A 15,678-nucleotide genomic window follows, 5' to 3' on the forward strand; every position below is an offset into this window, starting at 1 on the left:
ATCTTCTCTCTCCCACAACATCTGAAAAACAAATATGCATTACAAACTCCAGCAGCAGCCCCAGATTTATGGTAAGATAACAACTGGGTAAATTCAGAGCTCAGGTTCAGGAAGGTGACTGCATGGACAGTTATGTTCCTATCATTAAAGAAACAATAGTGTGATTCCCTGTCTAACATAAGAGATAAAATTTACCAAAATGCAATAAAAGGAAGTGCAAACCATGAAGAATGGTTGCATTAAATGAGTCCTATAGAACAATATACCATCAAGCAGACCAGAGGTAGAAGTTGACTGAATTTAATAGCACAATGGGTGGATGAATAACTGCAGCATTTAATCATAGTTAAAAATTGAATTTTAACTTCAAAGCCAAACTTTTTAAAAAGAGGGGGGGAGAAATGGAAAAATCATAGCCTCTCTGGAGAACAGGGTTCTGGAAGAGTTCAAATATCCAGAGAGCTAGGAATTCCACATTTGTGATTTTTAATTAAAAATCAATGTGGTTACAAGGAAAAACTGTAATAAAAACAACTTTAAAACATTAAAGCCAAGCTTTACAGGGAGGTATCAGTCAGTCACTCTGTTAAGGAATACAACCTATTCCTCCCTCAGGGAAACTGTACTCACTTTCCTACAATGAAAAGGAAACCTCAGTCACACAGTGGTGAGGCTGAAGGGAGGAGAAATCCTTTACTGTGTGTGAGCATTAGTCTTAATGATCTTAACTCATCTCAGGTGTTCCTTTTGATATACAGCTCAGATACCCATCTTGGCTGATATTTAGAGGGGCTAATTAAACTAAATTAGAAAGGGAAAACCTCCACAACTCAAAAGAAAAGGTGTGACAGGTCAGAGAAAAAAGTCATTTCTCCACTCATGGCTGAGTTCTTTCCAAACAGGAAATCACAACACCATCCAGTATAATAATATCTCCATCAGATCTCCACTGATTAGCAAGAATCTTCTTGGACCTTTTATAGACATAGTAGCATATAAAAATTAATCGGGACTCCTCTTCAAATACCATCTTTATGATTAATTTCAGTCTCTTCCAATATTCTTAATTTCTTACTCTAGCAATGAGCAAAGATGACATCAGGTCTTTCACCAGAAAGTAATGTCTTTAGTAAGGTATGCATCAATTGAAAGGTAAAGGACTAAGAGCATCATAATTTTTCCAGACCCTGTAATCATTTTTTGTTCCTGAAAATGAGACATTTAAGCAAACACATGCTAACCCCATCTCTGTGCACAAACAAACCAAAGAACCTCCTGTGGCTTATGTCCATTTCCGTGACTGAGGAGTAGAGGTGATCAGAAAAATATATGGTGGAACCATTTTCCATTGGAGAATGCTATTCCACTAAAGTAAAAAACACTGAAACTGCATGGATTTCACCAAAATCTTGTTTTGGAGAAAAAGCAGGGGGGAGAGCTCTAACAATGGCAAGAAATCCTGTTTCAACATTTTCAGAACTAAATGTTTCAATTTTACATTTTAATGTCATTGTTTTGACCCTACTGTGTGTTACATGTGATATAAAATAAAAAGGCAACAATTGAAATAGATGTCAGATGAAACCAAAGATGAACAAGGGAAACATAACAGTATAAATAGCTGTGAGCATTGTGGCACTAAATCTTGTAATAATTCTTATTTTTATGACAAGACATGTCTTCCAAAAAACACAGGTTGAAGTGAGTCTCCAGATTCTTTTCAGCCTTTGGCTAATGGAGGAAGATGTTATCTACTCTGATCCTGAAACTACATTTACATCTTCTACTCCACTTCTTTACCCTGAATTATATAAACAGAATTTGTGCATTAGTTGTACAGAACACATGAAACACTGGTTAAACCAATCTCAATATTGATTTGAGAATATCTGAAGGCCTCATTTTAAATATAAATTTCATGATATGCAATATCAAGAAGGCTGGTCACTTTGCACAGTCAGTTATATGTTCACTGGCACTCACCATTTTCATAGCAAACAGCAGTAGGACTGTCTTACAGTCTGTCCATACTAACATTTATCATTATGCCAGTTCAGATATCCTAAGAGCAACTGCTTCCACATCTTGTCACTGATGCAAGTAGACACAAATGGGGCAACTGGCAAGGATCAAGGACTTGGGACCCAAGAGGAGTAAAATCCATCAAGGTGTACAAAATGGAACTATTGATTCAGAAAGTTCCTGAACTCAGTTTCTATTTTATATTGGGATTTTTAAGTAAGATCCCAAAATAAGTTCTTGTGCATCTCTACTCATAATCCTCTGATTATCCTACCATCCCCAGAGTTACCATAGCCAAAACAAATACAAGAGCAGCATACCACTTTGTGTGTGCTGCTAGTACTATTCCTACACAAGTGTAAACATTAGTATCGCTATCACAGAAATGGGCTCTTGTATGGCAAACCCAGACAATAGTATGAACCTCACTACTGGTTTAAAGAAAACGAGTACTTGTGGCACCCTAGAGACTAACCAATTTATTTGAGCTGTAGCTCACGAAAGCTTATGCTCAAATAAATTGGTTAGTCTCTAAGGTGCCACAAATACTTGTTTTCTTTTTGCGAATACAGACTAACACGGCTGCTACTCTGAAAACTATTGGTTTAGGGATAAGAGAATTCAATCCTAATTTAGGAGTGGAATTTTCCTCATTCATTACAATTCCCTCTCCCGTCCTCTGCCACCCAAAAAGAGAGGTTGAACACAATAACCTGCATGACTGATTTCAAGCAGAACATGTTTGACAATTTATATGTTGGATATACTGTTCAAAAATGGTTCACTGTTGGACAAAAAAACTTGTCCTGTAATAGTGCCAGGATCAGTGAGATTTTGGGTTATTTATTGCTTACTTATTTGTGATGGTAAAATAATTGCATGTAAAGCTACTGTTTAGATTTTTTTTTTTTAATCTGGGCTACTTGCTCACTTGGTGTGGACTCTCCTCTTTGTACTTCTGTTCATTCTTTGGGCTACTACATAGCAGAAGTGCCTCTCTCAGGACCTGTACTAGGCTACTGGACTAAAACTACAGTCATACCAAATCCAGCGGACAGAGTTTGGGTTCCATTAAATTCCAGCTTCTGTCAAGAAATGCTGGGAACAGCTGGTCTTTGGTACCTCTGCAGAGTCAGGCTCAAGGTGTGCCAAATTAGGCAACCAAAAATCAAAGGTTACTTTTTAAAATTTTGGCCTAAATAAAAACTGTAAATATGTTCACACATACCAAGGAGGAATGCTTAATAATATTGAGGTCAACTTATTCTATGAACTGGATTTGAAGGCTACAACTGTACACAATGAGGGAAAATATTCACTTGTATTAATACAAGATAGCAGCCAGTACTAGTGTTGTGATCTGTCATTAACTCAGAAAGTCATAGAGTCCTACAAACTAATATCAGGAAGCCCGTGGATAATGTCACTGATGTATGGTATTTAGGCCAAAGACACATTTAGAATACCATATATAGTAAAAAAACCCTCTGAAGCATGATTATGAAGAGGTACAAATTGCAGAATTCTGACTCAACCCCAGGCCTTTGAGCATAGTACTCACATTTTGCTGAGCCAATTTGCCTCATTGCTATTTGTTATGGTGATTAGTTATTTGGGGCAGCAGATCTGTATTCTCTGTACCCTTCAACAGGGTAACAAGCCTTGTGGTTAGGGGGGAAAACTGTATGTGTGTTATCTTGACTTTATTTAGGCTTTGGATACTGTCTTGCATGACCTTCTCATAAACAAACTAGGGAAATACAACCTAACTTGAGCTTCTATAAAGTGGGTGCACAACCAGTTTGAAAACCATTCCCAGAGAGTAACTGAGGTTCACACTCATGCTTGAATGGCCTATCAAGTGCGGTCCTGCAGGGATCAGTCCTGGGTCCAGTTCTGTTCAATATCTTCATCAAGGATTTAGATAATGGCATAGAGAGTTTGCAGATGATACAAAGCTGGGAGGGGTTGCAAGTACTTTCGAGGATAGGATTAAAATTCAAAGTCATCGGGACAAACTGGAGAAATGGTCTGAAGTACATAGGATGAAATTTAATACGGACAAATGCAAAGGACTCCATTTACGAAGGAGCAATCAGTTGCACACATACAAAGTGGGAAATGACTGCCTAGGAAGGAGTACTGCAGAAAGATCTGGGGGTCATAGTGGATCAAAGGCTAAATATGAGTCAGCAGCATAACACTTTTTTTTGGCAACAAACATTCTGGGATGTATTAGCAGGAGTATTATAAGCAAGACATGAGAAGTAATTCTTCCCCTCTACTTGCACTGATGAGGCCTCAACTGGAGTACTGGGTCCAGTTCTGGGCACCATGTTTCAGTAAATGTGGACAAATTGGAGAAAGTCCAGAGAAGAATAAAAAAATAACAGTCTAGAAAACATAACCTACAAGGGAAGGTTAAACAAACCCAATGTTTTCAGTATGGAGAAGACTGAGGGGGTACATAAGTTTCCAAATAAATAAAAAGTTCTTACAAGGAGAGGGGAGAAAAATTGTTCTCCTTAACCTTGGAGGATAGGACAAGAAACAATGGGCTTAAATTGCACCAAGGGCAGTTTAGGTTGGACATTAGGAAAATCTTCCTGTCAGGGTGGTTGAGCAGTGGAATACATTGCCCATGGAGATTAAAATCTCCAATGATGGAGATTTCATAAAGAGCAGGTTAGACAGACACCTGTCAGGTGTTAGATAATACTTCATCCTGCCATGAGTGCAGAGGACTGGACTAGATGACCTCTTGAGGTCCCTTCCAGTCCTATAATGATTAGGATTAGACCCCCATTTGTCTCCTTCCCCACCCCCAAAATTACTGGTAGCTTATCCCATCCTACTTTGAATCAGGAGGTTGTCACCAAACTCCTTCACAGACATCGTATTAATGGCTCAGACTGAGGACATGTTTTAAGTTTGGTATAATAAAATGTGCATTGCCAATCGCCAGAAATACTACACTTTAATGACTAGTTTTAAAAAAGTAACATCTTTCAGAAGAGCATTTAAATGTAGATGGACTATAAACTACTAACATGCAAAATTTGGTGAATTTGAAACCTGTTTGTATGTCAAAAGGATTTTTAATTGCTCTTTCCACCACACAAGTGTGTCAATAGTGTGAGTGACTGATGTGGATAAACCAGCTCAGCGTGATGCTCACAAACCAGCTCAAATCAAAGCCATAGGCCAATTCACTTGTGCGTGAATATCAAATAAATGTTAATGTTATTGTCTTCACTTACCTGCAACCTGTTTACTATCACATTACATTATGTATACCCTGTACTTAATCAACCCTAGGTCAAAAGTGTATGTTAGGAAGAATTTACTTGATGTGTAAATTGCATTAAATTTAATGAAAGTGTTTTGGATTGCTGTAACTAAATGCATTGTTTATATCTCTAATTGGATTCCCCATCAAACAGGATCAGAGCCTTGGAACTCTAAATGAAGCAGCATGCTAACTTCAAAGCATGGGTCATTGTGTTCAACAATGGGAAATCCGCAGACCCAGTCTGCATTTAGTCAGAGGAAAAACCCATGTTGTGATGGAAACACTTGCCAGATAGCTGTCTTCCCCAGAAAGCATTAAGAATTGAGCCAGGGAATAATCCTGTATTTCTGATCTGTTTGGACACTTTCAGGGAGCTTCCTTCTGCAAGACAGAGATCCCCAACATTATTTTGTGTAGCCCTGAGAGATTTATGGAAAACTAGCAGACTACTACATCTCTGCTACCACTTTGGACTTACAAACATGGATTCACCTGTTAATGTATTTTACCTGCTTTAACCTCTCTAACTCCTTTCTTAGCTAATAAATCTTTAGTTACATTAACTAAAGAAATTGGCTGTCAGTCTCGCTCTTATGCCAAAAAACCATGCTATTCATTGACCTGGGGGTAATGGATCAATCCTTTGGGACTGGAAGTAACCTAATGTGAGGATTTTTGGTTTTAATCTTTCATCACAAGACTAGTTTGTCGGGTGGCAAGATGCACTGGAGAGCTTAAAGGAGCTGTTTATAACAGTGTATAAGTTCATGGTAAGACTAATATAGTTGTTAGTAACAAATGTGTACTCCTGTCTTGGTGAAATCGAATTAGAGAGTATACCACCAGTTTGGAGTGTCTGCCCAGTTTTCTGACAGTTTGACCTGAGATCGGCACACTCGGTTGTGAGCTACTTAGATAGCATGGCAGTGACCTAAAAGGTTCTCGCCCTCTGCCGTATCTACTCTTCCCTACTCCCCAGACAAAAATAAGATGCTAAAGGATGGTACATGAATATGATATTAGTCCTACAGGTATGTACATTTGGCCTATCCAGGGAAACAGTTAGGAAGACCAGCTATTTAATTACTCTAAGTCAGCCACCTTACAGGTTATCTGAGAAAAGTCAGAGTACAATATGAGACACAGCAACATTCCAGCAAACTTCTCTAGCATTATTTGAGAACTGGGGCAGACCTCACCAGTTACCTACTTGATTTAAAAACAGGAACTTAAAAGTCATATCCTAAAAAGGTGTTTCATCTTCTTGCCATATTTGGAAAAGCTTTTCAATAGACATCTCCCTCTTCTCCATTCCCAGCAGATGAATGCAGGGTGGCAAAGCTTTCCCAAACTTGGTTTGTGGCTTGTTCAGGGTAAGCCCCTGGGGAGGGCCACGAGATGCTTTGTTTACCTGAACGTCTGTAGGTACGGCCGCTCACAGCAGCCACGGTTTGCTGTTCTTGGCCAATGAGAGCTGCGGGAAGCGGCGCATGCCGGGCCACCACTTCCTGCAGCTCCCATTGGCCGGGAACGGCAAACCATGGCCACTGGGAGCTGTGAGTGGCTGTACCTGCAGACGTTCAGGTAAACAAAGCATCTCGAAGCCGGCCAGGGGCTTACCCTGAACAGGCCACAAACCAAGTTTGGGAACCCCTGAACTAGGAGAAATAAGGTTTTATAGAGAAGAATTTTGTCCATTATATAATTTACACTGGTGCCACTTCAGTGATTCATTTGAGTTGCACTGATGAAACTGCAGAACTTGGCACATTACAAGGAAATATTCTGTGAGCTTCCTTTCCATTTTTCTCTAAGCCCCCAAATGCCATTTACATCTTTTTCTTCTATGCACAAGCATGCCCTTAAAGCTAAAATCTGCAAACAGTTTGAGAGAAATAGCCAGAGTAGTTAAAGGGCAATTTTGTTAAATTGTCATTTGTTTTGAACTTGAGCACATAAACAATTCTAGCAACAAAAGTGTGTGTGGGGGGGAGAGAAACTACAAATCTAGTGATAATGACTTAATTTTTAGACAATCAGCACTTCATAACAACTTAGTTATATCATTCTTCAAGTATCAAAAAAAGTGTGGTATGTGCTGTAGACATGGGGAGAGATCTTCAGCCTTGTCCACCACCTTTATTTCAGGTAAGAGGACTTCAATGGCCTAAAGGGGCCCAGAAGTTCCAGAACTGGCCAGGGGAAGGTTTATGTGGCATAGGAACTGAGGGATACAGCTATAAGGCTGCCTCCTAAAGACACCCACACTAGCCTCCGAGGAGAGAGCTGGGGCTGAAGCATATAGTACTAAGGAAATTCCAGGCAGTGCTGCAGACCATAGGGAAGATTAGGGAGACTGCTGTAAGTTAGACAGGCCCCCAGGGAAGTCTAGTTTATGTCAGCAACTGCTCCAACCCACAGAAGAGCCCAGGAATAGGTGGGCACAAAGGTGTCTCAAAGCCATCTGCGTGCCATTCTCCCTGCTCCTGGTCACTATTCCTGTGCTGCACCTCGTGCACAGGATCTTACCCATGATGGTCCCTGCCCTGAGGAGATTGCAGTGTGAGGTTCAAAACCAGCAAACTTATGTAGATGAGCAGTGTTGCATTCACAAGTAGCCCCATTGAACTCAATGATCAATATGAACTACAGGCCAGTCCCAAACTTAAGGTTGAAACCTCTGATATAGAAGAATTCTATGACTTTAGCCCATTTGTTGCAATGATAACTTAGATATGATTAATGGATCATATTAAACCACTGACTAGTTACACCAGGGTTTAGTTTGGTCCAGTATCTCTCTACTTCCTTGAGAGTTGTGTGATATTAAGAATACACTTAAAATCAGGAGGAATTTAGAAATAAGTTGGTAATTAAAAAAAATTATGAACAGCAAACACTGCCAAAAGGATAAGTATTTCAGAGAACCTTTCAATTAAATGTCTCAACTTTACAGCAGTACATAAAAACTATAATTATTCTACAAGTTATTAATTTAACTTTAATAGGTAGATTAACATTTCTAATGTTAAGTTAACTTATTTCTGTTAATGTCATATGTGACTAGCTACATTATATACTTTGTACTACATTTGTTAGTATAAATAAAAATTAAGCTGAGACTTTCTAAGGCCACTTTTCACTGTTCTGCCAGTGAAGAGTAAAACGGTGCAAACAACTTTCTTTGGTTTGCTGGCAGTTCTGAAAAACTGGGAAAGATTATTTGAGGTCAAACTGCAAACAAACTTTCTAAATTTTCAGCGAATCAAAAAGTCAAAAAATGGTTTTGGATTAGACAAAAGTTTCATTTTGATTGACTGTTTGCAAAATATTTTGATGTCACCGAATCTGCATTTTACACTTAAAAGTTCTGTGCAAAAGTTTTTGCCCAGATATAGTAAAAAGTGACTTTAAAGTGGACACTTTACACTGCTCTGACAGTACAAAGTTGTTTTGCCCTATTTACACTAAGATTCTTTAAAAAAAAATTTCACTTGTGAACTCTCAAATTATACAGCAACGATGATGATCACAAAACACTATTGGCCCTTCCCTAATTCTTGTCGTTCTAGTCACCCACTATTGCATTTGGCTATAATTGCTAAAAGGTGGGAACCACTATTTTAACATAATGTGACCTTTCTTAAAAAAAATTCATTTAAGTGTAACACCTTGAATCAGTATTACAAATTATCCGTTAAGGTTGGCTTAAGAGAGGGAAAACTCTAGTTGTAAAAAGAAAAGGAGTACTTGTGGCACCTTAGAGACTAACCAATTTATTTGAGCATGAGCTTTCGTGAGCTACAGCTCACTTCATCGGATGCATACTGTGGAAATTGCAGAATATCATTATTATATACACAGACACCATGAAACAATACCTCCTCCCACCCCACTCTCCTGCTGGTAATAGCTTATCTAAAGTGATCATCAAGATGGGCCATTTCCAGCACAAATCCAGGTTTTCTCACCCTCCGCCCCCGCACAGACAAACTCACTCTCTTGCTGGTAATAGCCCATCCAAAGTGACCACTCTTTTCGCAATGTGTATGGTAATCAAGGTGGGCCATTTCCTGCAGAAATCCAGGTTCTCTCACCCCCTCACCCCCCTCCAAAAACCACACACACAAACTCACTCTCCTGCTGGTAATAGCCTATCCAAAGTGACCACTCTCCTTACAACATTACACTCTCCTTACTTTACTAGTTGTAAAGAGACGCTAGTTTGGATCCAGCGTCCTTTAGCCCTGGAGTTAGTACAGGTTTGGATAAAGGCTTCGGCTGTTCAGTACACAGTTATAGTATCAAAAGTTCACATGGTTCTGAACAATGCATAAACTTTTTAATGAGTAACAGAGCCATGACCCAAAGAGCCTACAATATGAAAAAGGAGAAGGTACCATACAACACAAAAGAAGCATGCTGTGATCTTTTCATTGTGACACACAACACTTAAGCAAGGGTTTTAACCTTCCAGCTTATCAAGTGGAGGGAACAGGACCCCTTCCACTCAATTACATTTCTGTTCTCACATAATCTTATGTTGTGATGGAACATGTATTTCAAGCTATGAAACCTATAATCAAGTGGTATACTGCATAAGTGATGTCTCATCATTTTCACAATTGTAGTAGAACAATTCAATTTAGGTACAGTCACCCAAAAGGGGCGCTTGTGAGAGGTGGAGGCCGTTACAGCTTGAAACATTTTTTTCAGAAGTGATTCTGATATAGTCACATTAATCCAGAAGCTGGGACCTTAAGAAAAAAAACACACAAAATATCATGACACTATAAAATGATGACAGTTGGCAACACAGGCTACTCTTTCAAAAAGAACCATAAATATGCCCATGTTGTGTAGTACTTTAATATTAATTGGGGATATTTCCAAGAAAAAAACTTCATGAGGAACTAGAATCTGTAATCAGTAACTAAGATGTGATACTATAAAAAGGACAAAGGAGATGCAAACATTTATGACAAGCTGGATTTGTTTTGACATGGGCAAAATAAATCAGCGACAGTAGAAGACAATCTGTATATGACTGATGCTGAAGAAAAGCCAGCATTTAGCCTAATATGTTGGAGAGAGACTGTTCAAAAAGAGAGCAGGTCATCCTTGTGAAAATATCTGTAGTAATTCAAGACATTTGGGTGTGCTGCTGAGTAAATTGTGATCAGGAAAGTTCCTTTTGGGGCAATATCTTAATACATTTTAGAGAGAAAAACACCATGTAGCCTCCTGGAATATTGGCCTCGTCTTTCTAATAATCCCTTCCATTTCACTGCCACAATTTAGCTGTTATGTTTCCTCAACATCATATTGTTCCAGCGAGAGATTTCCCTTCAATACCATCTTTTAGTTCAAATTACATGAAAATTAGAAAGGGACTACAAGGCAGGGCGAAGAGAAGAGGTTTTTCATGTGTTTATAGACAGTTTCAGCCATGGAGTAGGTCAACGTAAATACAGCAAAATGCTGACCTATTTCTCTCTCCATAAAACTGCATTCTGACCATTTCGATACACAGACGAATGAGTCAAACGAAGGAAGAAAACTGCATGAAAATCAGTAAAAATTGCCTCACAAAGCCATGTCTCCCTTTGAACACTAATGGGAGAAAGCATTCTGGACTTGACCTCTATCTTAACTTGTCAGATGGAGTTAAATTGTTGATCTTTGTTTTTCATTTTGGTTAACCTTAAATGATTGCTCATATCAATAAGAGACCTCTGTGATTGTATCATAACTATGGCTAGTTAATTCAAATGGACACTGGATTTTCAAGGGAAAACAAACTCAAGGAGGGACACTGGAAATCAGGAAGCCTGTCATTTATTTTTGAGACTGTCTGAAGTTTTTTACTCCTTCACTTAATTAGATTGTGATCCCTTTGGGGCATTTTAGCATGTAGTGTGCAGTTCCTCACATAGTGAGGGCCCCAATCTTGATGGGTACCTTTTTGGTACCATCATTGGTGTATTATTAAACTATGATCACAAAAGGGACAGATTTCTCTTTTTGAAAGGTCCCCTGATTAGAAAGCAGAGCTGTTTTCTTCAGGATTGTTCTGCACCAGCTAGTTATTCTTTATGTATTCTAAAGAAGTTCTGGAATAAAAATCAAGGGGCATATTTTTCTAGAATCATGTCAGGTTTTTTCTGGGGGGGGGGGGGGCGGGGTGCATGCATTCCCACAGCATGTGGAGCAGTGTTCCACTTGTAGTTAGAGACCTTTTACTTTTAATGCCCAGTTGTATTAGTACTAACTAAGTACTAAGTGTCAACTTTAGTCTTAAGTGGATTCATTTATACCAGTCTGGGAATGCAGAGGATTATGTTTGATTTACTTTGAAAGTATATTCTTATAAAACTACATCATGTAGATTTGTGTGTGTTGTTTCTTAGGACCCTAAAACTGACAACCCTTTGTTTTCACCGGGTTTGGAGCTTTGTTACTTACTAAAGCGAAACTCAGCCCACAAATGAAGAAACTTTAACAAACATTTCATCTCTGAATTCCCTGTCAAACAGAACCTGTGTTTGCTCCTTGTGCTTTACTCATGTGGATCACCTGCAAACCCCACTCACCTAGAATATCTCTGGGAGACAGACTCCCCAGTCTGGAGTCCTTGGGCAGGGGCACGTTTGCAAGGTAAACTTGCAACACCCACCCATGCAAACATCTCACTGGTATCTACAGGAAGATGGCCTGCTTTGCTGGACCCTCAGTGAGCAGGACCATATACCTGACCGCTGCCTTCTTCCCTAGCTGGTCTACCATATCAAGAACCTTTAAATCACAAGTTGATGGGGGGAAATGTGTGTATATATCAATTCTCAAGAATAGGTGTTCACTGTGCAATATTTTCATCATTTCACCTCCAAATATTTTATGTGGACGCTTTTCCTATTGATTAGCAGAATAGATACTGCTACACATTCCTAACTGCTCTCTTTGCTGGATACTTTGTTTTAAACTGAACATCGTGGGGAATTACACCACAGACCCAAAAATGTATTTAACATATTGTAGCTTTTATCACCTTTATGATGATGATTTGTGTTGATGAAGCACTTCATGCACATGGTTTGTGCCTCATTTTAGGTATGAATATACTTAAATGACCTTCTGTAAATTACTGACAAACAAAAAATGGCTCCAGACATTAATTCTGCAGTATCCTTTAAGTCACTTTTTTGTTGTTGGGTTTTTCGTTTAAGATTTTGTCAGAAGTATCTTGGAAAACAAAGCCTCCTGCTTAAAGACAAGAGTTGTGATATGTCAGAATTGATGTAGAGCATGTTACTGAAATCATTGCTCTGGGTCCTTCTTCAGCATGGAAATTATATTGATACAAAACAAGGTTTTAAGTGATAACTCCTTATTTGACTAACATTATAATAAAGGTCTACTAACGACATTTTGTTCTCTTGTAGCTAGAAACCAAAGAGAATCTGACCCACTCTTTTGGCAGATACCTGGATTTACTAGTGTATTAGCTTTGACAAATGAGATATGAGCAGCACTGCATTCCAGATGAAAATGTACCATTACAGCGTTCAATACTTACAGCTGTCACAATTTCCCTACTGTGAAGTGTCAGAGTCTCCCTCATTTAGGCGATGTCTACACTAGCACTTGTGTCAGTCAGGGGTGTGAAAAAAACACATCCCTGACCGAGAAATTACACCGACAGAAACACTGGAGATGTTCTCCTGCCAGCATAGCTACCGCTGCTCATTGGGGGTGGTTAAGTTATGCTGATGGGAGAGCCCTCACACAACGGGGGAGTGTGGCTACACAGGAGACCTTACAGCAGCGCAGCTGCATCAGTACAGCTGTGCTGCTGGAAGGTCTCCCATGTAGATATATCTGCAGTATCTTAGGCTGTTTATGTTTTCAGTCATAATTGGCTTGAGACTAATCATCCCCTCCCTTGGAAAAACCTGTGAGAAGAGAAGTTTCTTTATGAAAATCAGATTCTGGAGATATGTATTTTCCCTTGGATGAGGTGGAGATTCAAATTCCTTGTCCCACAAATGGGAAGGAAGCTAACCGCACAGATGCTTCTAGAATCATGGGAAAATCCCAGAGCACCATGAGAGGACCAGAATTTCTATTCTGCTTCGTAGGCTGCCATCCCATTGGCAGCATGGCTTCCTCAGGAGCCATCCTGGCTAGTGGCTTCCCATCTGTACTTTAATCCCTGCCCTCTGAGGCGTTAAAGACCCGGAACAAGAGTTAAAGTTGAAAGGAACAGCATTAATTCCTGCTGCCGTTTTTCCACAGAAAAACTTGTGGTTTTGCCAAAGGATGGCATTTATAGAGCAGATGTTTCCCAATTTCTGCCCTACCAATTGCCCCTCCCTCACTCATCCAAACCATAAAGCAAATTACTTTCATGGAGGTAGTCCATGGGATTGGAAGAAGGAAGGAAGGGTGATTTGTCTTAGGTTACACTCTCCAGGCCCCTGTCCTCTATGCAAGAGAGATTTCTGTAGGCTTTTCTCTTCTCTGCGTTTCAGTGGAAGGGATGATTTGGAACTAGATAAACAGTGACTATAGACATCCCAACCAAAAGAGATGCTCACAAGAGGTAGGTGTCATGCCATTACACCCAGAAACTCTTTCAAAAATTATTCTGATATCACATCAGTCCAGGAGCTGGGATCTTAAGGGGGCTGGGGGGGAACCCCACACACTAAATACTAGGAGACACTATAAAATGGTCAGAGTTGGCAACACAGAATTGCTACTCTTTCAAAAAGAGCCATAAATATACCCATCTTGTTTGTGATACTGGAATATTAATTATATCCCTGGAGGAAATGGTTTGCCTTCTGGGGGCCCTTCCACTCCCAACTTTCTGGCTGGCTACTAAATAGATCCCCTTCTGGAGGTTTATCACTGTCCAATTGCAGGCCACTTCTCCAGTGGCCTATCGGGGGGACCCAGGCTCACCCACTATTCCAGGACCCAGCCCAGTAACCCTAAGCATAACAGCCATGTCCCTCCAATGAAACTGCTTTTAGTTCCCTGGGCCCACTTCCCCATGGTCCCAGGGCCGGATTAAGGCAGGGGCTTTACGGGCTGCAGCTCAAGACCCCATCTCATGGGGGCCCACAAAAATAAATTACAGGCAGCAATCTCCAACTCTGGGCCACTAAAAGTCCCATGGCACAGCAGGGCGCTCAGGTAGACTGCCTGCATGCAGTGGCCCCACGCCACTCCCGGAAGCAGCCAGCTGCTACTACATCTCTGCAGCCCCTGGCAGGGGTAGGGGGTGGTTCCGTGTGCTGCCCCCACCCCCAGCACCATCCCCAAAGGAACTGGGCAATGGAAGCTACAGGGGCAGCTCTTGCAAGCAGGGCACAGAGACACACTGTCCTTCTCCCCCCCAGGGGCCACACAGACATGCTAGCAGCTGGCTGCTTCTGGGAGCAATGTGGAGCTATAACAGGCAGGCAGCCTGCCTGAGCCCTGCTGCACCACTGGCCAGGAGCCGCCTGTGGTAAGCGCCTCCCAGCCACAGCCTGCACTTTGCAGACCCTCCTTCACCCCAACCCCCTGCCCTAGATCAGAATCTCCCTCCTGCACCCCAATCCCCTGCTCAAGCCCCCTCCTGTTCCACACTCCCTCCCAGGAAAAAGACTTGTATACAGGGGCCCCACAAAATCTAATAGCCCCAGACTCATAGGAGAGTTAATGTGGCCCTGCATGACTTCACCAATGCTTCACCCTTACCTCAGGGCTCTTCTGTGTTCAGGCCAGCACTGAGCTATCCATGGTGCTGCAGCTCCCTATAGCCAGCCAGGAGCACCAGCTGAACTCCTCAAGCTCCAGTGAAGAACTGACTGTTGGCTGCACTGCAGCTCCTTTCACACTAGCCTGCAACCCTCTGATTGGCTAGCCACTTGCAGCCTCCCCTCCTGATTGGCTGCTTCATGTGCAATCTCTCTAGGCTGCTTGGAGGACTTACCTCCACTGCTCCCTTCCTGGCACAGGTGTGGCAGGACACTGAGGCATCCAGCAGGCAGCCTCTGCGCCTAGTACACCCCATCACACTAGCCCTCCTGGTTGCAGAGAAAAACTTGAACAACATGAACCCTAAAGGCTCAAAATCCAGAAAACAAAGATCCAGAATATATTATTTTTTAAAAAAAATCTCATGATTTGAAAGATAATCTTGTGATTTTTTTAATGTTTGAGGCTAGTAATACTGCCTTTGACCCACCTTCCCAATCTATACTTTGGCAGTATCAACAGAACACATGGAAAGAGCAGCTCCATGCACTAGGATTGGCCACATCATGCCACTCTTCATGAATCCACTGCATGGCACTCTGCATGAATAGCTT

General features: G+C 40.9%; 1 protein-coding gene and 1 long non-coding RNA gene across 3 annotated transcripts in view; both read right to left on the reverse strand.

The window, feature by feature from the left end:
- The window catches only part of HCN1 (hyperpolarization activated cyclic nucleotide gated potassium channel 1), a 302,872-nt gene that overhangs the window by 240,032 nt on the left and 47,162 nt on the right, over positions 1 to 15,678 (reverse strand). The window lies entirely within an intron of this gene.
- Positions 1,723 to 15,151, reverse strand: LOC122465965. The gene is made up of 2 exons (XR_006291123.1): positions 15,065 to 15,151; positions 1,723 to 1,801 (listed from the first exon to the last, which is right to left on the reverse strand). It is a non-coding gene; the product is annotated as an uncharacterized LOC122465965 (long non-coding RNA).

Source organism: Chelonia mydas, chromosome 5 (genome assembly GCF_015237465.2).
Source record: "Chelonia mydas isolate rCheMyd1 chromosome 5, rCheMyd1.pri.v2, whole genome shotgun sequence".
In the NCBI taxonomy this organism is placed as follows: Eukaryota; Metazoa; Chordata; order Testudines; family Cheloniidae; genus Chelonia; species Chelonia mydas.